We start from the raw sequence: 25,438 nt of genomic DNA on the forward strand, positions 1-25,438 counted from the left end.
CTTAAAAAAATTTATATCTATTTATTATGCACATGATTTTGATTTTGAGAAATTCAATGAATATTATTATTATTTTATATGTTTAACCTCGGTTTTAACCATCTGATCATTCGACGAGCTTTCAATTTCTTTTGAATTCCAAAATTAAGTGTGTCATGTTTTAAAAAAAAATGTTTCCACCAGGTGTAATTCTAGTCTCGGAGAGACGAATGACTACGGTTAAACCTCTTTTTTGAAAAAGGAATGACACTTTTCTCACTTGCTTCAGTCAAATTTCTGCTGAGCACTCTTTGTGATGGGGTCGATCGATTTAGGCAACTTCAGTTTAGGTTTTTTTAGGCGCTTGAAAATTATTTGTTCGTTTATTTGGGAATCGATTTTTTTCAATTTCACCAACCTCTTCAACGTAATGGACCAACTTCCTATCGTCAGTAACAACTCGATTTGAAAAACTTTTTCATTTGTGCCTTCGGAGCAGTTCTTTGCACATTTGAAACGGCGTTCGACGTTCCTTGGCTTCAATTCATATGGTACCCGATTTTCTACCTTTCGTATCATTTCCTCATATTGAAATAAAGAAATTTTCTACTTAAAAGTTTACCCTTTAAAATCACTTTTTTCGTCACTAAATCTGACAGTTTCTTAGTAAAAAAAGTATTGTTGTTTACGCTTCAGCACATACTGATTCTGAAACCGTATGACATATTTGGAATTATATTGGCGGCATATTTGGAAAGGTGTTGGAAAAAAATTAAAATTTCAAAAATCGGGAATTTTTTTAGAAGTGATTTTCAGACAAAAAAAAACCAACGATTAGAAAACTCACTGCAGAAAAGTTCAGTATTAATTTTTTTCAAACTCAATCCTCACTGAAACTGGTTTCATATGGCAAGAAATCAATTGTGGAAAATTTACTAGCGACCATTCTGCTCGATGATATTTAATAAACAAAGTTTGAACATTGAATATATGATTCTCAAACAGAAGAGTTTTATTCATAGCCGTTATTTCTCAACTCATTGCAGAATACAAATTCGCCGATGAACAAGAACTGAATCTTTCTGAAAATATTCAGTGCACGTAGTGTGGTTGATAAGTGGATCAATAGTGGTGATATTTTCAAAATTTATGCAGTAACACCGGATACGTGGAGTCACATCATCAATAGAATCAGCAAGTGTTGTGATTAAAAATTGTTATTAGCCATATCGCTACGCCAAGTCAAAGGCGGCGCCTGCTGTGTGCTTGAGACATGCACAATGTTGCACTCCTATCACTTCTATAAATCAAATGCATGCAAAAAAGCGTTTATTGGATTTAAGTCCATGTTCCTCCATAATACGTGTTTTATTGAAAAAAAATACACTTGTTTGAGTAATATTTCAAAATTATACTTTCTAGAGATAAAAGTACATATATTAAGCTTCATTAAAAATCGGTTTATTTCAATATGGTGCGTTTAAAAACAACTGCTCAAACTCATTCGATTTTTTGGTGAGTGTCATAATTTCTCGGAAACGAAAGTGTCATCGAAAAGCAAAATGCAAAATATTTTCATATTTTCTATCAAATTGGCTATGGTCGGAACAAGAGTGAAAAATTTTCATCGCGAAAAAACAAAATGTCGGTCATTTTTTCGATTTTTCATCCTTTTTTGCACTTTTAATTGTTGAAACTTTTTTAAATAACAATGAATAATTTTGGAATATGACTGACATCCAGTTTAAAAAAAACGTGGTTTGGAGAAAAAGCCAATCAAAGTTTTTATTCGCTGGGTGCTCTCCCTTTCGATTATCTCTTCAGCTGACACTAAAAACCATTTGTGAACTCTGAGGTTCCGAGTTTTGTGGATGCTTGTGTCATGAATTAAACAGTGCTTGAACAAGAAATATGTTGGGCGCTGAGAACTGTATGGATCGATGCTATTCTACCTCGTATTTGGGGATAGCTTGGAAAATGTTACTACTTATATATTTATATTATAATAATATAATTTCAAGCAATATCATATATATTTTTCCTGTAGCTGCGTATTTACATCATATAAAATACATTTAAAGCTATAAAATGATCACCATACAGCAAATAAATTTCGTTAAATGGAAAATTCGTCGATTCACGATGATGATAAATTCAAAATTTGCACAGGTTTTTGAAAATTTTTGTCTGGTCATATCTGTTACCTGTGATATTTCAGTCAACAAACCATTCTTTTTCCTAATAAATTGATTGAATTTCCTGGTAGTTCGGCTGTTGGAAAATCAGTCATAAGATTCAAACAAATCCAAACGAAATTCTACACGAAAGATTAGGTATGAATGTTGATTTGGTAGAATATCAAAAATATTAAGAGAATTTAAAAAGGAAAGAACAACAAGGCACAGTTGATACTTCGAATTAGCGCATTAGCACATTCTGACTCAATGTGCTGGGTTCGAAACAGAATGAAATCTAAATAAACTGCAATTCAAACAATTAGTACGATAATGATTGGTAATGAGAGGTGATTTCCAAGAGAGATCACTTTTGTAAGTTATAACTTTTTTAGAAAAACGGCTCCATTGTCAGAATCGGACACACTTTCAAAGTATATTCTTGTGAATGATAAAATTAGTTGTTAGCAGTTGTTAGTTGAATTATCTTTTGATTCGTTCTGGTTGATGTGCTACACTATATCGATAATCCCGTGCCGTAAAAAACATTCAATAAGCCATTTAAAGGATTATGCTATGCTTGTGCTTAGGGGACTTAACCGTATTTGCATTTTCTTTACGTTTCGTCTGCTAGGTGGCACACAGTTCAACATAAACTGTTATACACAGGCGAGTCTAAGACGAAACGTAAAGATAAAGTATTCAATAAACTCCAGTTTTGCCATTGACTGAGTAAAAACAGAAGCAAAATGAATGAAAATCTCACAGAAAAGATTTTTTTTTTAAATGCACTCAGGGCAGGATTCATCGAATAATGATCTAAATACAAGCCGCCTCACGACCGGTACTCCATATTCAAACATCTTCTTTGTTCATCAGACAACAACACACTAGTCTTCTCGCTCTATACCTATTTAGTATGTAGTATGTTGTAGTGTGATGAACAGAGAAGATGTTTGGATATGAGGTACCGGTCTCGTGAGGCGGCTAGGATTTAGAGAATTGCTCGATGTACGCTAACCAACTCGATTCTGTTGTAAAACTGTATCTACCACAGCTCAGGATGACGGAAATGGTAAAACGCTTATACACGGATTGCATAAGAATGCAGATTCGAGTTCTGCTCTGAGTGTATCTTTTTTGAGTGTATCATCTTTTCTGTGTGTTTCTCATTCATTTGGCTTCTACAATAAATTTTTCCACTCAGTAATAACAAAACTGAACATAGTTATGAGTAATTTAAGCCAAACTAATCAAAAATTAATAAATAGGTTTCAATGAGCGTCAATCGGCAATAGTGCCTATGAAAACCATGAAGATGTTGAACACACTACAAGAAAATCATGTGAATTTTCATACAAAAAGTTTAAATTTTACTGTATTGTCTAAGATCTGTGAAAGTTATTTTTCCTGGTCAATTTTACGAATTCGAACCCCATGCTGTTCAGTAATGATTTGGTACTAAAAATAGTTACCATTTATACATTTTTTGCGATTATTGTCCAGTGAATTTTGCAATAACTTATTATGTTATTTCAATGCTGAAATTAGAACCACGTAGAAAGAATTAAGAACTGTTTTTGCCTTTCTCATATAGAAAGGCTATATACCATTCGATTCAGCTCGACGAACTGAGCAAATGTCTGTGTGTGTGACAAATATTGTCACTCACTTTTCTCGGAGATGGCTGAACCAATTTTCACAAACTTAGATTCAAATGAAAGGTCTTATAGTCTCATACAAAGTTCCGGGATTTCATTTGAATCCTACTTCTGGTTCCGGAATTACAGAGTGATATGCATAAAATTCTGAAAATAATGAACAAAAAATGTGAAAATAATGTCACTCACTTTTTTTGGAGATGGAAGTTCTTAAAATGTCATAAGAATATCCCAATTTTCATCCGGGTCAAACCCCTGGTTCCGGAGATAGGATGCTCAATATGAAAACGTCAATCTCAGGAATACTTTGTTCTTAAGCTACCTCTTTATATTGGCGAGTGATTTTCTCTAGTTTTCAGACCATGTGGCTCTGTAACCTAATAAATCAATGATAGTCCCATAAGTGATTTGCTAAATTTTATCCCAGTCCGACTACCGGTACATTTTTTCTCACATTCAAATCGTCATTGAGAACCGTAAATAAATTTGTAGTTCATGTTAGTGTATGGTTGAATGAACCGAATGTCACTATGCCGGTATCCAGCTTTCGGTTCCGGAAGTACCGGCAATATGTTAATAATCAAATATGATAAAATGGAGCTCACTTCACTTTTTCACATATGATTGAATAGATTTTCACTAACTTAAATTCAAATGTAGTGTTTCAATGTAGTAATATTATGAAACAGAAATCTTCAATACTCTTTTCTGAACTTTTCAAATTGTAGTATTTCGGGGAGTTTCTGCTGTAATATACAGGAGAACATGAAAATGAGATAGGCATTATTACACCACTAGGTGGATGAAAACAGGTTTTTTTAAATCATGTTCGATATATAAGAAATTTGCAACAATCAGTTCGAAAAGAAGTTGCTGCGTATTTGATAGGAAAATTTTTCAAGAGGTAAAGCATTTGATTTTCAAAAAAACAACAAATTTGAGAAAATTGATCTTTATTGGAATCGATAGAACGATCAATATAAATTAATATTTGAAGATTATTGCATGCAAATGTTGGCCGCGGCTCCGCTATAGATGGCCCATGCGCAATGCCAAATTTTGGCACACTCTTTCAAAAATATCGGCCGGTATTTCACGAATAATGCCACCGGCCTCTAATCCACACCAAACAGTGACTTTTTTGGGATGCATTGGTAGCTCTTGCAATGTTTCTAACTGATCTTCACTTCAGATGCGGCAATTTTGCTTGTTGAAATAAGCTTCGTCGCTGAAAACAATTTCCTTTCGTCCTTTTATGATTAAATTATAGAGAAAACGACGATGCATGATTACAATCATAGAACAAACTAAACAAGTTTGATAACGACACAAGACACGATTCACGCGTGATCTGTCAAAAACAGTGTTTCCAAAAAAATACTAGCAGAAAAATCACCCTTTAGTTGCATACTAGGACAGGACCTGACAATTAGCTTCTTTTTCAGAAAAATATTTTTTTTATTTCTGTTGCTCCTTGTAATAAATAATACATCCCTCGCTAGTACTGAATTATTTTTTTGTTCCAAGAAGCATCTCCCCGTATTACATACGGTTTTGCATCATTTCAAAACATTTAGACATATAGTAATTAGGCAAACAATATAGCTCTGAATTCATTTTGATCTGAGGTTTGTTTTAAACAAAAAATTCAGTAAAATATTTTTTTGGTAATTAGTTCTTGATTTTTAAACTAAACTATTCAACATATATTACAATTTGAAAAAAATAATAACAAAGATAATTATCCAAAGATCTTGACAATGTTAGCAGAAGATTTATTATTCCACCACTACATCACTACTTCAGTCTTAGAACAAAGTTAATTTATTGCCTTAAGAAGTTAAGATGCAATTCACTTTCTGCAGTAAACGAACATTGTGGAAAAGGCAAAAGCAGTACTTTCCATTGCCGTTGAATGGAAATTTATATACATATAGAAACTGCTTTTGCCTTTTTTTAACAATGACCTAAATAAAATTTTGTACTTTATTGCTCGAAAGTTGTAAGAAAATTTGATTGTAACAGAAATTTTTGCAGTCGTTATAATGTCTGTTATTGTTGATTGGTATACACATAGTTATTTTCTTATTTCCTCAAACATACCCACCAAAAATCAGTTAAATAACCCTTACATCAAAATCACAGTTGAATAACTCTTAAATCGCGGTGATGGAAACAAAAATAATAAACAAACCAATACGAACCTGCTTCAGGATGATAGAGAATCGGGTTCCTTCCATTTAGCTCAGTGTCGGAAACTTTTAGCTTTATGAGGGTGTGAAATTCATTGATTCCTCTTGGGATTTTCGTAGAACACTGGGTGATAATTCCATGCTGCGCCTACTTGGAAGAGCATTCGTTTTATTTTAATAAAACGTGTTCATGTATGTTGAATATTTCGGTTCGAATGTTATTTGTTTTCAGTGAGGCCCCCTGAAGTCTCTAAGGCTTAGTATCAAATAAAAAAAAAACAAAATTCTACAATATAATATTGTTTGGGTAAATAGCTTTATAACCCTATAAAGGTGAAAGTTGGATCAAAATATCAAAATCAGGGCGGCAAAATTCGCTCTCAGCGGCTTATGTATTGCCTTTCCTCGAAAGAGTATTAGCCGCTGGGCGCTTGCACATATTTTGATTCGAATACCTTTCTACTCGGCGAATTGTTGCCTGCAAATGGAATGGAACAAGAAATGCTGGAATTCTTGACCGGCGTTCGTTCGCTGCTCGCTTGTTCGCACACTCTGGGTGCGGTTACTTTCGACAAGGTTGCGTTGTCGGTGAAAAGTGCTTCGTTAACTTTTCCCATCAGGAAATGTATAGCCGTGCGAAGAGACTCGGGGGTAGTGTTTTCCACGAACAAGCTTGTCGATTTTTTTGTACCTGTTGATGTCCTCCGGGAGTTAGCAGTCGTTCCGTTGCTATTTTGTGTGTGAAACAATCGCAAGCGACGGAAAAATTCAAATTTATCTTTTGGGTCTTGGTTATGTCAGTAGTTTAGTAGCGAGTTTCGGCTGAAGAAAAATAAAGAATAGTTTTCCGAAAGATCGTAAGAATAAACTTAAAATGACTTGATACGAATATAACTCTTTCATGATTTCAGAAATGAATAAAAAGTCAACAGACTTCACATACTCCGATTTGGATCAATTCGAGTCAAGAATTGTTTTTAAAAAAGCGAATGTGTTTTTGTATGCACTTTTTACAAATCGTTGAAACTCGGAATCTGTAAATTGTACATAAATAGTTACCCATAAGTTGAATACTTTTCAAGAATTATAAAGCTTGCAAAAAGAAATAAAATAAAATAAAATAAATAACAATAACTTATTTTAGGAAGGGCGGCCCCTTGCAAAAAATCAGTTACGTGAAATCAGTTATAATTACAATTGTTATAAATTAATTAACTAGCAGATAGCTTGATAGGTGTCTTCCAGCCAGAGCTACTTTAAATAAATTTATTGTCTTTAGTTTAGTCACGCTGTCAAGAGAATTTACTTCTAGCGGATGGCTCCTTCGATAAACAAACTCTTCCTTATTAAGATAGTGTGCTTAGGGAACACAAAGCTCTTTCCTGTCTTCATAGAACGAAGTGTATTTGCAAGTAAGCAGGGAGATTATGGTCAAATGATTGGTACATTAAACAGCACATTTCGTGATGGTAGTCTGCTGCTAAATCGTGACTGAGAATTCAGCAAATCAACTTCTGTTGATGCTGCTGTTGTTGCTAAACCGAACATTTGCTTTTAAATGGCAGTGTAGTTGAAAATTCAAAGCTTCCAATTGTTTCGCTTTCTCCACAACGCTAGCGTATTAGAAGAAAGGTGCTGACTTAAACACTTTTCTCGTTATTGAAATGGATAATAGAGAAGAAAATTTTCTAAAACTGTTGAAGACTACAGAAAATGCAATTTATACTTTATATACATTTCGAGTTTCAACCCTAAGGAATTGAAAAGCTTATATTTTATCAACGATTAGTAGCACAGAAAAATAAAAAGAAATATACACAACATGTTAATCAATAGCAATATAAAATAGACATCAGTTGTATCGAAAATCTGATTTAAAACCATGATCGATGTAAAATTAAATTGAAATACACTCATTTTTCAATGAACAAGCCTGTATCTAAAAAAACGCTTATTGTTGAATTCCAAGTATATTGAAAAATAAAGTAACTTTCCATTCAATTTTCTGCTCCAAACATGTGCATGAAAATTTATGTAAATTCACTAAATATTTTTATCTATGAGGATTGATATTAAGCTAGAGTCGTCTAACATCGGGATACACTGTAGCGCACCCAGTAGTCAAGACTGTATATTTTGACAGCACACAGATAAAAATATTTTGTGAATTTACATCTATTTTCATGCACATATTTGGAGCAGGTAATTAAATATAAAGTTACTTTACAATTCTGTAGGTTTCAATATAATTTAATCGCAAACTAAGCGTTAATTGAAAGATATTATTACGGTTATATTCATTGAAAATTCAATGCAATCCGATTTAGTTTTGCATCTATGAAAGTTTTCAATCAAAATTTCGATTCAACCCATATCTATTCCATGTTACTATTTGGCGTGTAAATTTCAATATTTCTTTCTGTGTAGTTCGTTCTGAAAAGATTTCTCTTTCATTGCTGAAAATTTCGTTACGATTCATTTTGTTTCAAAAAAGTTAAACATGATGGTTGCCGCGAACCGAAAATAAATTGAGGACCCCCAATTCGAAAATCTGACATGTCCAGGTTAAAAATAAAGTAAAGTCGTACACTCAAAAATATCCACACGTTAATATTATGTAAAAAATCACGTAGATTCCAAAAATGGCTTTGTCATCGAAATCTACGTGATGTACTTAAGGCCATCGTCCAAGTACCATGCGCGCGGGTGGGTTTAGGAAATTTTTCATGGAAATTTTGAAAAATTTGCCAAAACCAAAAACATACAGACCTTTGAAAAGCTTTTATCTATCTGCAGGGCAAAAATGGCTGAAAAATTCGGAGGGATTTATCGAGTCTTATCAAAATAGCTCTGAAAAAATGAGTTTTCTTTGTGATCTCTCACAATTATTTTAAAAAAATAATTCGATGGTATGAACTCAATAACATATTTGCATGACAAATTGGAATTACGTGAATTCTGTGTACCAAAAAAAAAAACTAAAAACTAAAACTCAATTTAATTTTTCTTTTCTACATTTTAAAAGGCAAATCCCCTAGATTGTGTTCAAGCACATCAATCTTCTACGGAAACTGTACATCGAAAATTGTCGTCAATCACAATACATGCATCTCAACCCGTAGAATGAGTTAATTAGTTTTTAATACCCATATTCATTATTAAGATTCAATTTAGAACTTAGTAACAATTACATGAAAATAATGTGACTATTACGTAAAACTCTGGTAAAAAGTAAGTTCAGATGTAAGCAATTTTACAGTACAATTGCAATGAACTTCGTGTAAATTTCACAAAGTTATTCTATAGAATCTACAAAAAAAGTCACGTAGGGATTACGTGATACAAATGTGGACTATGAGTTCATGAGTTCATTCTGTGCCACCTATACTTCACATAAATATTACAAGAACAGTTATATGGATAAAAATCACATAAGTTTTCACGTAGCATTGAAATGAGAATTTTTCTGAGTGTAGAAATCGATTAAATCGGCAGGCGTTGTAGTGGTGGAACTATCAATCAGATGTTGCATGATTTGAACGATTAGGGCGAACCCAAGGCTGACGGATTATGTTATCTCCAAGAAATTCAATACCACCCAAAGCATCGTTCGTAAAATTCGTCTGCGGATTTAGCTTTTTTTGGACCAGTAAATGATTAAACAGGACATTGAATTTGAATGTAATTGCCAAAAGACGTATCCGGAATTTAAACAATGAGGTTCTTACGAAACTTATGGAGCGCTGTATATTTATTGGCAAACTTTTGAATCTTCTGCTTTCTAACGACTTCTGGGACATCAAACTGATGGGTAATGAAAAACAGAAATCCGAGAAGCTACCGGAAGTCGGCTTTTACGTACGTCTCGTTATCCATAGTGAAACAATGCGGTTTTGTTAAAATCTGTGTGAAGAGCGGGTGGATGCCAATTTAAAACATGCAAAACTAACCGCAGAACCTATTTCTGTCATAATTTTGAACGCTTATAACTTAGTCATTTGTTGATAGATTTATATAATTCAACAACCAATCGATTCGGAAACATTTAGCTTAAACTTATAAGCTAACGTCGCATAAAGACTGTCCAGAAAGTATGGACGTAACCAAAAACCGCTACCATTTCGCAATGGTTCAGAATTTGTCAATTTTTATGGCTGCGTTCTGTTGTTTACACTCTTCTCTAATCACTTGTGCAGTTGTTTATTCGTTTTCATTAGTTTATTTCGAAATGCGTGGTCTTTCAGCAGTACAAATGGTGCACAGAACGCGGACTGTCACTGAGAAAGATAGCAAAAATGGAAGGAGTAAGTGATAGAGCCGTGCGAAATGCAATCAGGAAGTTCGGTGAGGATAACACCTTTGAGGATAAACCTAAAACGGGTCGAAAAAAGGTCCTGCTAACCCTCAGTTGGATAAACGTAAACTGAAGGCATTCGAGCAAAAGAAGTAGGTTTCAGTTCGTGATGTGGCCAAAAAAGTGGGCAGTTCGAAGTCAAATGTTCTTCGTGCTAAAGAACGTTTGAATCTTCGAACCTATAAGAAGCAGAAACAACCAAAACGTAGTCCGAAACAAGAAGCATCGATCAGGCCGAGAGTTCGAAAGCTGTACAATACGATTCTTGAGGAAAATTCGAACTGCATAATCATGGACGACGAAACCTACGTGAAATTCGATTACAAATCCTTGCTGGGACCACAATATTATACGATGCGAGAAGGGCAAGTGTTAAACCAGTCCGAGACATCGATTGAAGTCGAAAAATTTGGTAAAAAAGCTATGGTTTGGCAAGCAGTTTGTAGCTGCGATAAGATTTCGAAACCCTTCATCACCACTGCTTCAATGAACAGCGAAATATACATCAAGGAATGTTCACAAAAACAACTTCTACCCATGAAGCCACAAGGATCCTGCTGTCTTCTGGCTAGATCTTTCTTGCCACTACTCGAAATCAACGGTAGAATGCAGGCGCGAACCCAGAAAAAAATTTCGGGGGGTGTTTCAGAACATGTTGATCAATTCCCATACAAATGGAACTTTTTATATAATTATTTGAAATTTTTTTTTTGTGGAGTCGTTTGTTGAAAATTATTCATTTTATTTTTTACTTATTTGAAAAAAAGAGTTTACATAATATCATACTTTTTTGAGTTTCGGAGGGGGTTTGAACCCCTAAAACACCCCCCTGTATACGCGCCTGGTAGAATGGTATACTACCAAAAATGTCACTTTCGTCCCAAAAGACATGAATCCACCAAGTTTCCCACAACTTCGACCCATTGAGGAATTTTGAGCATTAACGAAGGCACATCTTAGGAAACATGTCTCGGCAGCCGAAACCATTCAACAGTTCGAAAAAGATTGGAAAAAAGTATCAAAACTTGTCGCCAAGAAGTCTGTACGGAACTTAATGAGGAACGTTCGCAAGAAGGTGCACCAGCTAGTCTATAATGGCTAAGTAGCAAATGTTGAGAATAATATTCTGTTGTTTTAGTCTAACATTATCAGTATATCGAATAAAGTTTGAATATCTAACACTTGTGAATTATTTACAGCGAAATCAAAGTGCGTTCATACTTTCTGGTACAGTCTTTATACTGTCATTTTGGTAATATTTTACTTAAATATGTGTGTCTCATGTCGGTTTTGAATGCAATCAGTAAGAATATCTTAGATTTTAATTAAGAGTTTAAGGCTTTTTCTAACTGTGAAAACTTCATACGCTTATATTTTTATCATGTATGTATAGATAAAAATAAGAATAATAACTAATCACCTTGAAATAAATGCGCTTTTTGCGAAAGTCTTCATGATTTGTAAAAAAAGTATGGGTGCTTAATGTCAGAGACATAACTGGATGTCGTGAATACGAATAAAACTGACATACATTTAAGTATTACGAAATAACCAGTATAATTCTTTATGATCAAATAATGGTGGTTCTGAAAAAACCTTTTATGAAGGCGTTCGTGATGGAGAGTGACGAGTTAACTTCGAATCTATTCTGAGTCGGTGCTATGCATTTTATATAGCAAATCAACAGAAAATTCAACAGAGCTAAAACTGGTTGATAAATGGGCCGTATAGAGTATAGTAAACAGAGCTTTCACCATTCATTCATCAATGCGAGTGACTTGCAACAAAACGGTTCAGCGCAGCTACAGCACTCATACCCACAGCCTGAGTTACCGGCTTCGATGCAGGAAATATACACGAGCGAACAGATTGGAGAACGAACCATTCCATACATACTTGCCGACGAGCGTGCCGTATTACGTTTAATACTATTGAACCTGTCTGAAAAAGAGTATGCAGTATTCTCTTTTCTCTCAAATATAGGCAATTCGTTCAAATAATTCATCGGTAGTATAAGTGATTCAAGCACACTATCGCTGGTGAACCATTCATTATTAGTAAAGCAATATTTCGCATAATGTTTTGGGTATACCATTATGGTTCTAAATAGCAACTTACAGAATTTTGATGGCGATTATTTCATAAATATTTCCTTGATTAAAACTAACAAAAGGCTGTACGGGATTAGTTTCTGGCATTCAGAACGGCCAAATTATGTAATTCTCTAAAATATTAAACACGGTTTGGATATAAACAATATTAAACACTGTTGCAAATTTTGCACTGCGAAAATTACAGAAAGCTAATCAAGTTATCCTAAATTTGCACTGAACTGATGGTTTTAATTATCGATTTGCGAAGAATCAATCGTTATAGTTCTATAGATAACATTTGGAGCCATTAGAAGGGCTGATTTTATATAATGTTTTTAATTCTTCGTTGCATTTTGCTCCAATGCAAACGACCAGGAGCAGGATGATGCAATTTTTTGAAGAGAAACTGGCGCTGCGACTTGTACGTTTGAGGTCTTGACCCATGCAAAAGATTTGCTCTAATTACTGACGACTGCTGCCGACGATCGAAATCCAAATGAAAGCACGACCTAAGCCTTTTACACTTTATACTTGGTTTGTTCTTACTGATGTTGGTGGGAGAACTTCACCTCGACATCCAGTTTCGTCTGAAGCACTAGAAGAACGATCGAACGATTTTCAATCAAAGTTTACATTTTATACTCGTCCAGTAGATAATCGGAACTGATATGTGCTCGACTACATTAAAACCTGTCGTCCGGGTGCGAAAAAGGCAAGCAAGCGTGATGAATTTTCCTCTTTATTTCCAAAAGTTTCTTATGTTTTTCTAATGTTTTTAATTATTTATTGTTATCTCACATTGTTGAAAATTTAATCACCAATTCCTGATCATATTTCCGATAGCTTGTAGAAAAAATTATGTTGTTGGGTTAAGTACATACATCAAGAGATATTCATGATAAACTTCTGCCCATTCTTGTACAAGATAAATTTTGAAAAGGCGCCCCATAGTAAAGTAAGTCGTTCACGACAAAATAAATTTTTGTGATTCATCGTCATTTTTGTACAAATCTGTATCATTGTGTCAAAAATGTCATATTATTCTAAAAATTAATCATAAAAACCCATCATATTTCCTCGTTTTTGAATTTCGAAGTTTATTTGATGTCAATGAATGCTACGGTATAGAACTAGATTTATGAAATTATTGAACTGACAACAATGATGCCAAGAGAATGTTTGAAAGCAATATTAAGGGTATATGCATGGTTTTATTTTAGATCAAGTTGTTCTATTTTCAGTTCAATTATGAGTCCGCATAAAAGGTTTTATAGAAGCTTTAAAAACTAATATAATAGTACAGGGTCCGCCATGTAATTTTTTTGAACATGCAATAAAACACAAACGGTTCATCCAATTTCAAAATTTATTTACTCATATTAAAGTACAATCCTTCCGGTTAATTGTGAAATATAATTTCATTCAAATGGCTACCTCGGCTGGCCTTGCAGTACACCATACGGTCGGTCCAGTTTTTTAGCACATTTTTGATTTTTTTTTTTTTTTTTTTTTTTTTTTTTTAAATAACTATTTATTGGAATATGAGTTAAAATTAAATTATTAAGATTTAAATTGGGTGTTCAGCCACAAGTGGTGACTTTTCAGCCCTGTTATATATATATGATTTGGTTATTACCATGAAGACATCATTTGCTTCCGCAATTCTGAGATTTTTGTGTAGGGAAAATTCTAAACCTACTTGTATTGTGTAATGGGGAAAAGGAACTTATATACTAACTTACTAACTAATACAGAGAGCGAATCGATTCAATTGAAGATTGCATCGATTTTTGTCGGAATTTGCTTATAATATTATGTGACATTACATCTAATGGTTCTATATTTGTGAGTCTGTGTAACTCATTTGTACTAAACCAGGGAGGACGCTTCAGAATCATTTTCAGAATTTTATTCTGAATCCTTTGAAGCGTTTTCTTCCTGGTGGAACAACAGCTTGACCAAATTGGTACCGCATAAAGCATGGCTGGTCTGAAAATTTGTTTATAAATTAACAATTTGTTTTTTAGACAGAGCTTAGAATTTCTGTTTATAAGAGGATATAAACATTTAATATATTTATTACACTTTGCCTGGATTCCTTCAATGTGATCCTTGAAAGTGAGCTTTTTGTCATACGTTAAACCTAAGTATTTAGCTTGATCAGACCATGTCAATTCCAAGCCATTCAATTTGAGAATGTGATTATTGTTTGGTTTAAGAAAAGAAGCTCTTGGCTTGTGAGGAAAGATAATTAATTGCGTTTTTGCTGCATTTGGTTTAATTTTCCATTTTGACAGATAATCACTGAAAATATTTAAACTTCTTTGTAGGCGACTGCAGATCACTCTTAGATTTCTACCTGTGGCTAACAGACTTGTGTCGTCACAGAATAGCGATTTCTGACAACCAACGGGTAGATTTGGAAGATCAGAAGTGAAAATATTATACAAGATTGGAGCTACACTCGAACCCTGCGGAACACCGGCTCGTACGGGTAGCAATTCAGATTTACAATTCTGATAGCTAACCTGAAGAGTACGATCAGTTAAATAATTTTGAATCATTTTGATCAAATAAATAGGAAACTGGAAATCAGACATTTTTGCTATTAAACCTTTGTGCCAAACACTGTCGAATGCTTTTTCTATGTCTAGAAGAGCAACTCCAGTGGATAACCCAGAAGATTTATTTGATTTTATCATGTTCGTTACTCTGACAAGTTGATGAGTAGTTGAATGTTCATGACGAAATCCAAACTGCTCTGGTAAAAAAATTGAATTCTCATTTATATGAGTCATCATTCTTAACAAGATAATTTTTTCAAAAAGTTTACTGATAGAAGAAAGTAAGCTAATTGGGCGATAACTTGATGTTTCTGCTGGGTTTTTATCAGGTTTTAGGATAGGAATTACTTTAGCGTTTTTCCATCTTTTTGGGAAGTAAGCTAATGAAAAACACTTGTTGAAAATTTTAACCAGGAGTCTCAAGGCAACATCGGGAAGATTTTTAATAAGAATATTAAAAATTCCATCATTACCAGGAGCCTTCATGTTTTTGAGTTTCCTAATAATTGATTTAATTTCATCAAAATTCGTCTCAATAATGTCATCGTGTGATAACACTTGGGTTGAAATATGATCATGCTTCAGTGAGACTTCATATTCAATAGGACTCACAACGTTTAAATTAAAATTGTGGACACTCTCGAACTGCTGAGCTAGCTTTTGAGCTTTTTCACCATTTGTAAGAAGTATTTGATTTCCTTCCTTGAGAGCAGGAATTGGTTTCTGAGGTTTCTTAAGAACCTTAGAAAGTTTCCAGAAAGGTTTAGAATATGGTTTAATTTGTTCAACTTCTTTAGCGAAATTTTCATTTCGCAAAAGAGTAAATCTATGTTTAATTTCTTTTTGTAAATCCTTAACTATGTTTTTCATAGCAGGATCACGAGAACGTTGATATTGTCGTCGACGAACATTCTTCAACCGAATGAGCAGTTGAAGATTGTCATCGATGATAGGAGAATTTAATTTAGTTTGAGCTTTGGGAACTGAAAGATTTCTAGCTTCGATAATATAATGATTCAAATTATCAATTGCTGTGTCGATGTCCGCAGAATTTTCTAAAATAGTTTCATGATCCACATGATTTTCAATGTGAGATCTGTAATCCAACCAATTAGCTCTATGATAGTTGAAAATAGAACTAATTGGATTAATTATAGCTTCGTTGGAAAGTCTGAATGTTACAGGAAGATGATCTGAGTCAAAATCAGCATGAGTAATCGGTTCACTACAAATGTGACTTTGATCTGTTAGAACCAGATCAATTGTAGACGGGTTTTTCACGGAAGAGAAACAAGTAGGATTACTGGGATGAAGAACTGTAAAGTAACCAGCTGAGAGTTGATTATGAAGTATTTTACCATTACTGTTATTTTGCCTACAATTCCACTGGACATGCTTAGCATTTAAGTCCCCTATTACGAAAAATTTCGATCGATATCTTGTAAGTTTTTGCAAATCGCCTTTAAAGAAATTTAATTGTTCGCCGGTGCATTGGAATGGCAAATATGCTCCAGCGATGAAATAAATTCCATGAATGGTTTCAACTTCGATTCCCAAGCTTTCAATAACTTTAGTATTGAAAGAAGGTAAAATTCGATGTTTAATTTGCCGTTGGACAAAAATGGCAACTCCACCACCAATTCCAGTAAACCTGTCAAATCGATGAACCACATAATGTGGATTACTTTTCAATTTTACATTTGGTTTAAGAAAAGTTTCTGTCACAATGGCAATATGAATTTTGTGAACTTTGAGAAAATTATAAAATTCATCTTCACTCGATTTCAAAGATCGAGCATTCCAATTTAAAATATTCAAATAATTATTTAACATCACTGTTAAATTTTAAATTCATTATAATATTATTTGCAAATTTCCATCCGATTTGAAATGCTTCAAAAAGTGATGAAGTCGAATTCATTTGGATGATCATTTGAAAAAGTTGATCTTGTAGGTAGATCATTTTATTTTCAGTTATATCGCCTAAATCGACTTCATTTAAAGAAGCGAATGGCATTGAAGGAATATTTGAAGGTAGACTGCCATTAGAAGAAGATGATTTGGCCGGTCTACCTATTAATAAATTGTTTTCGTTAGAAGAAGAACTGCAAGGCGGTCCTGTGTTTTGATTATTTACATTAGAAGAAATAGGAGATAGATTTCTACCTAATATACCAGCATAACTGACATTAGAAGAAGATGATGACGAGGTCGATCTACCTGTCAATAAATTGTTTTCGTTAGAAGACGAATTGGCAGGTGCCTTAGAAGAATTTTCAGGTATGTTCTGTAAATTTAAGGTCGTTGATTTGACTTGTTGTCTAAGCGAACGAGCGTTTAAAATTTTTTCCCTGACAGGACATTTCAAATAATTGGATTTATGATTTCCATTGCAATTTGAACATGAAAATTTATCAGTGGTTTCATTCATTGGACAAACGTCTTTCGAATGCGATTCACCACAATTCAAACACCGTATATCCATATGACAATTTTTGGTTCCATGGCCGAAGCCTTGGCAACGACGACATTGCGTTAAGTTTGCAATACGATTATGCCGTTTATAATGTTCCCAATGAATTTTAATGTGGGAAATGAAACGTACTTTTTCTAAAGTTTTCAAATTGTTTACATCACTTCGATTGAAGTGTATTAGGTAAAGTTCATGGGAAATTCCAGAGCGTGGTTTAGAAGTACCATTCGCTCTTTTTTTCATAAGTATTACTTGGGAAGGGGCAAAACCAAGCAATTCTTTTATTTCATTTTTAATTTCATCAATACTTTGATCATTTGATAATCCTTTCAAGACAGCCTTGAAGGGTCTGTCTGATTTTATGTCATATGAATAAAATTTATGAAGTTTTTCGGACAAATATCGAATAAGACGTTCGTAATCTTCCAATCCATCCACCAAGACTCGACATTCTCCTCTTCGTCCGATTTGAAATGAGACTTTTACTTCCGGGAGAAAAGTAGAAAGCTCAGTACGGAATGCTTTGAAGTCGGAAATCATCACCGTCACTGGTGGCATAGATTGATGTTTCTTCCCAGAACGACAAGCGTCCATTTTGGGAATTTTTGAAGAATTTTCTTCTATGTCGCTACAATCGGATTCAGGAAGAATCTCGTAAATATTGTTAGACGGCATAGGATCAACGGAAGGGAAATCCGTCCGTTGTCTTTTATTTTTACATTCAGATTCTATAAGATCGTGAATGTTATTAGAAAAATGTTGAATAACGGATTGTGATTTATTCCGTATTGAATTATTTTTAGCCTTAGGCTTGTTGCCTTTCCGGTTGGACGCAGGCATTTTTGAAATTAATGAAATTTTAAATTAAATTAACTAGGCTAAATTAGTCTTCGATTAGACTCCTAGCTAGCCTTAAAAAAGGCTGATTAATTTCTTAGTCACTCTAATATCACTCTTTGTATCACTTAGTCACTCTAATATCACTTAGTCACTTAGTTAGTGATTCAGGTAGCCTTGAAAAAGACTGAAGCCTTGAATCAATGAAACTCTAGGTAGCCAGAAAAAAATTCCAGGAGCCAAGAGCTATACGCGTGCGGTGCGAACGACTGTTCAACACCGACTGACGCACATTTTTGATTGTATGCAGCTTTATTTCAGCTATGCCTGCACGAATGTTGTCCTTCAAGGCTTGAATTGTCTCTGGATTGTCCACATAACACTTATCTTTGACAGCTCCCCAAAGATAATAGTCTAACGGCCTGAAATCACAGCTCCGAGGCGGCCAAAAGACATCCGAATTTCGACTGATAATTCGATCTTCGAAGACTGTGCGCAGAAGATCGATCGTAGTGTTGGCTGTGTGGCACGGAGCGCCGTCTTGTTGGAACCAAATGATGTGCAAGTCTTCCTCTTCAAGTAACGGGAAGAACCAATCGCTAATCATGGCGCGGTAGCGCTCGCCATTGACCGTGGCGGCCGCTCCTGCCTCATTTTCGAAGAAAAATGGCCCAATGATGCCGCCAGACCAAAATCCGCACCAAACCGTCACTATCTGAGGATGCATCGGTTTCTCCATGATAACGTGCGGGTTTTCCGTCCTCCAGATGCGACAATTTTGCTTATTAACATACCCGCCGAGATGAAAATGTGCCTCATCCGAGAAGATGATTTTTTGGTAAAATTCGGCGTCTTTTCTAAGCTGATTTTCAAAGTAAAACTGCCCTATTTTCACGCGTTCCTCAAGCGTATATACAACCATTTTCGTTCAGCGGAACGATAAAACTAAGTTTCCGTCAAATCAGAAGTGACATTAAGGTTACCAATGTCGAAATAACCGCTAGTTCAAAAAACCTGTTTTAATCCACCTAGAGGTGTAATGATGCCTTTTTCATATCGATCATACTATCATATATAATACTGCGATTCTTGAAAGAATAACCGAAATCGGTTTGTTTGACCGTCTACTGATAAAAACTATCAATTGGAAAAGATTTGAGGTCGATTTAGAGAATTTTTTAGGTTTTTCCCCATTTTCAGTGATGGTATACAATTTTTAACCCACTTTACCCTATATTTCCGGATCCGGAAGTCGGATCCGTATGAAAGTCTGGAATTACGTATGGGACCACACGACCTTTCATTTGAATCTAAGTTTGGGAAAATCGGTCGCGCCATCTATGGGAAAAGTTAGAACACATTTTTTCTTTTTTTTGCACATTTTACCCCATAACTCCCGAACCGGAAGTCGGATCCAAATAATATTCAGGAATTTTGTATAAGACTTCAAGACCTTTCATTTGAACCTAATTTTGTGAAAATCGGTTTCATCAGCCATCTATGAGAAAAGTTAGAACACATTTTTTCTTTTTTTTCCACATTTTACCCCATAACTCCCGAACCGGAAGTCGGATCCAAATAATATTCAGGAATTTTGTATGGGACCACAAGACCTTTCATTTGAATCTAAGTTTGTGAAAATCGGTCGCGCCATCTATGAGAAAAGTTAGAACACATTTTTTCTTTTTTTTGCACATTTTACCCCATAACTCCCGAACCGGAAGTCGGATCAAAATAATATTGAGGAATTTTGTATGGGACTTCTAGGCCTTTCATTTGAACCTAATTTTGTGAAAATCGGTTTCATCAGCCATCTCTGAGAAAAGTTAGTGCACTTATTTTCACTATTTTTTGCACATTTTACCCCATAATTCCGAAACCGGAAGTCGGATCCAAATAATATTCAAGAATTTTGTATGAAACCACAAGACCTTTCATTTGAATCTAAGTTTGTGAAAATCGGTCGCGCCATCTATGAGAAAAGTTAGAACACATATTTTCTTGTTTTTGCACATTTTACCCCATAACTCCCGAACCGGAAGTCGGATCCAAATAATATTGAGGAATTTTGTATGGGACTTCAAGACCTTTCATTTGAACCTAAGTTTGTGAAAATCGGTTCAGCCATCTCTGAGAAAAGTTAGTGCACTTATTTTCACTATTTTTTGCACATTTTACCCCATAATTCCGGAACCGGAAGTCGGATCCAAATAATATTCAGGAATTTTGTATGGAACCACAAGACCTTTCATTTGAATCTAAGTTTGTGAAAATCGGTTCAGCCATCTCCGAGAAAAGTTAGTGCAAAAAAACGTTACATACACACATACGCACATACACACACACACATACACACACACACACATACACACACATACACACACACAGACATTTTGCGTACTCGAAGAACTGAGTCGAATGGTATATGACACTCGGCCCTCCGGCCCTCGGTTCAAAAGTCGGTTTTCACAGTGATTGCATAACCTTTCTATATGAGAAAGGCAAAAAAAGTCAGATGGCGGACCCTGTAAATTTGTAAAAAGAGGCACTAATTATAGTTGTCTTCAAACTGGTAGTGATTACAGAATCAGTTATAAAACTCTTAAAAATTAATATCAGAACCATTAGATATTCGAATTGTTACTTGGGTTTGAAGTTTTTTCGCCGAAATAAACCTAATTTTTGCATCGATATGCAACAAATGGCGAAACCTGGATCCATCGACACACTCCGGAGTCAAAGCAGTCATTAGTCAGTATGGTCTCGGTATTTTGGGATGCTCACGAAATTTTGTTTTTCGACTACCTTGAAAAAGATAACACTATCAATAGCACTCCGCGACTTTTGTTAGATCCGAGACGTTGTCAGTAGCTATGTTTCTTTGTGTGAGATTTTGTGCGTCACAATTAGAGGTGTGCGAAACGGTCATATTGGTGAGCAGCTCCGAGCTGATCAGTTCACCAAAGTGAATCGATTCGATGTATCAGCTCATTAGCTCATTTAAATTGAACTGAAGGTTTCTTTCATGTTCGAAAATGAATCATTGATTTGCATAAATAACAATGCGATGAGAACTTTTTTTTTATCTCACAATAGTCTACTAATTTGTATTAGTAAACATCTGCGAAACATAATTATAATGGCATATGTGTTGAATATCCGTAAAAGTGGCATCCCTGGTTGTATCCTACTTAGTAAGAGGACAGATTTCTAACTCACAATGCCTCATTTAATCCGTTAAAGAAGGCTAGATACAAGTTTGGAAGAACGAACAAATGTTCGTGCACACATTTCTTAGAAGTCACCCTTTTTAAGGCAAAGATCAGTTCAGCTCGTAGCATGTTCCCTTCTTCATAAAGCACAGTGGCTCAAAAGCGCCATTTCATGCTCTTAATTGATAACTCATAGGAACGTGGTTTTTGAGGTAGAGTGTCTTTAGCAAAGTTGCTCAAAATGCCATCTTCTGGCAAGTTTTATTTATGTGATTAATCCCCCTAAAAGTGAGATTAAATATTATTTTGGTTCATGGTCAACATAGGGGCTAAGTTACTTCGACAAAGTTGTTCAGAATGTTATTTCAAACAAATTTGCTGAAGGTACTATTCTATTTTCTGAAAAGGGTGTCTTAAAACCAGTTTTTGTAAGAAAACACATATATTTTCAATTTATATGAGTTTTTCATGTTATACAAAGTTTTTCATCATTATAAACTAAACCACTTTCTCAAACATACTATGCTGTTATCATCTCAGTTTAATGAAATAGAGCCAATTTTCATGTTTTTTTTTTACAAAATTTCTACTAATCTATCATCAAAAGGCGCAGAAAGGAGCAGATAAGACTACTTACATATTAAAGTACTTTAAAAGAGCTTTCATACCGTGGTTGAATTATTCGTCTGCAGGCGACAGGCGCGTATACAGGGGGGGGGGGGTTTAGGGGTTCAAACCCCCCCCCCGAAACAAAAAATTATAACCCATGGGAAACATTGTGATATAAATTGTACATGTGTTGATTTATCACCATGTTCTAAAACCCCCCCCGAAAATTTTCTCTGGCTACGCGCCTGGCAGGCGATATATGTTTTTTTTAAATAGCCTTGTTCTTGACATTTGCAATGATAAGGTTCATTGTATATCAGATCAGACTTCAGTATATATTCGTTACCATGGTAACTCTCACAATAAATTATTTTTATGGACACCGAAGTCTAAAAATAGAAAAGTTTAGTAATCATTACAGGCGTTTTTTGAAAGTGAGACAAAAAGCCACGACTTTGAATAAAGGCAATCATCATGTCGAATTACGTTATGTCATTTTTTGGTAAGTTTTTCTATAGAAAAGCTCTGCGGATAAATATCAATTGAAGTGGAGATCGATAAACGCTTACTATATTGTACTGTTCACAATGATTAAGAAATTTCTTTCATACAGATTTCGAGAGTATTATACGAATTACGAATCGGGATTCCATGAATTGGTTATTCGTTTCATCGGTTCCTTTGGTTACAAATATTCGTGAATGGCCAAAACAGTCCAAGAAAAATCTGTCGGACGATGCTAAGAGTTTTTAACTGGTTAAGAACATTGTCAGCTATCATAAAATAAATACAAATAACTAAAAAATGAGTTTTGATCATACTTTTCTCTACCAGAAGATGACATAACTAAATTCGATTTTATGATTGCTTTTTTAAAAAGTCGTGACTGAAATCTGATCTGACATGAAGTGAACCTTATCATTTCAAATGCCAAGGACAAGGATATTTGAAAAGAACATATCTCGCCTGCAGACGATCGCAGACGAGTAATTCAACCACGGTATGAAAGCTCTTTTGAAGTAGTTTAATATATAGGTAAGTATTCTCATCTGTACCTTCCTGCGCTTTTTGATGATAGACAAGTTGAAATTTTGTAAAAAACATGAAAAATGGCTCTATTTCATTAAACTGAAATTATAGCAGCATAGCATGTTTGAGGAAGTTGTGTAGTTTTTAATGATGAATAACTTTGTATAGCATGAAATCATATTAATTGAAAATATATGTGTTTTCTTACAAAAACTGGTTTTAGAACACCCTTTACAGAAAATACATTATATCATGAATTACACTCAAGTTATGGGAATAGAACCTTCAGCAAATTTGTTTGAAATAACATTCTGAACAACTTTGTCGAAATAACTTAGTCCATATGGTGACCATGAACTAAAATAATATATTTATCTCAATTTTAGGGGGATTAATCACATAAATAAAGTTTGCCAAAAGATGGCGTCTATCATTCTGAGCAACTTTGCTGAAGATACTGTACCTCAAAAAAACGTTCCTATGAGTTATCAATTAAGAGCATGAAATTGCGCTTTAGAACCACTGTGCAATGTGGTGAACTGGGTGGTAAATGAATGAGCTGGTGAGCTGCCTCTCTTTTAGAAAGAGCTATTAGCTGTCAGTTCACTTTTATGAATCGGACCGGCATATCGAAAACAATCTTGTTTAGTATCGACTAACGATACCTACAAAATGAAAGAGGTATCGTCTCTTATTAGTAAATTCAGCAGAAGTTGGAACACTGCCATTGGATACTGAGGTCAGATTCCAGGGCTACGGAATAATTAAAATTTACATAAATTTACCTTATGCGACAGAGTACAGACTCTTGAGTTTCAATTCTGGTTCCATTGATTACGGTGCTAATCATACTATCGCTTCACTGTTATTTTTTCATTACCTCGGTCGGTATCGTTAGTTTCTGTTTGTTAAAATTTACTCATCACTCGGCTTACAATCGATAGTTCGTGTATGATTCATTGTCAGTATTATTGATATGACAGTATCATAACGAAAATGGCAGGAAAATACATTTTATTGTATTTGTTTTTATAAATACGTATATTTCATAGGGAATATACATAAGTTTTTCTTCGCCATGACATCCACAATACATAATACTTCAAACCTAATACATTTCTAATATCATATTAGTATGTTGATCATCATTAGTTAATCTAAACACTGTTTTTATCAAGTGATTTTTTTATTATGAATGCATTAAATAAAATACAATTATTCTGTACATGATCTTATAACTATTTCAGGTTTGTATGTATCAGCTCATCACTTTTATTCAATATAATATAGCTGACTATTGGTTGAACTCATGGAAGAGAAAGGAGTCTAACATAAAATAAAATTCAAATTGGAACTAAAATGGACTTAATGAAATGATAAAGAAGTTTCATGTAAGGAAGCTCACGACAGTTATTGTGTATAACGATGCGAAAACTCGATTCGAGTATGTATATATTACAATTTTCACCCTAAGGTTGATGTCAGAGTGAGCGCGGAACGCGGAACCCGGACCGAAGCGAAGCGATTCAATGCGATGTACTGTTTTCGCATCGCATTCACTCTGACAGGTTTGCTTTGATCAAATGCAACTAGCTCGCACGCGTGCCTCGACGCTTCGCGTGACGCTTTCACTCTGACAGCATTTGAGTCCGTGCATCGAACGACTAATGCATAACTGTTCTGCCCATACTCGCATATCAGTCCCATATCGACGTTCGACAAATTTGAGTTTGCTTGAGGAATGAAATCTATCCTCGATATACTCTCAGAAATTGCAATAAAAGTTGAGGCTTTGCTCAGTAATTGTAATAAAAGATCAACTTTTGTCTGTCCTATATGCAAAGTACCCGCATGTCAGTCCCATTCAGTGCAAATTTCAATAATTTAATTTGTTGAAAAATTGGAATAGCAAAGGTGTATTACCGATATTTCATGTAATAATACCATAATTTAGCATCAAGTAGCACAATAAACTAAAAATTTCGGAAATAAAATTTTTGATCGTCTTTTTCTCGACATGCCGATTTTCCATATGGGACTGATATGCAAATATGAGCAGTGTTGTTGCCTCATCAGCGAACTACCGTGATTTGCGAACATCACTCAATACTTCATTATTTGACCCTAATTTATGAAAAACATTGTCAAACAAAATTAAAGGAGCTGAATACCAGAGATCTGCAATGCTACTGAATTTGCGTCAGAAAAACGTATAAAGAGATGTGTTTACAACCTACGTCGAGACCATTCATTCATGCCAT

At 34.6% G+C, this 25,438-nt stretch overlaps 1 protein-coding gene across 1 annotated transcript in view; it reads left to right on the forward strand.

Moving 5' to 3' along the window:
- LOC131427867 (uncharacterized) overlaps positions 1-25,438 on the forward strand; it is a 184,884-nt gene that overhangs the window by 1,256 nt on the left and 158,190 nt on the right. The gene's annotated exons all lie outside the window — the stretch shown is intronic.

This window comes from Malaya genurostris, chromosome 2 (genome assembly GCF_030247185.1).
Source record: "Malaya genurostris strain Urasoe2022 chromosome 2, Malgen_1.1, whole genome shotgun sequence".
NCBI lineage: Eukaryota > Metazoa > Arthropoda > Insecta > Diptera > Culicidae > Malaya > Malaya genurostris.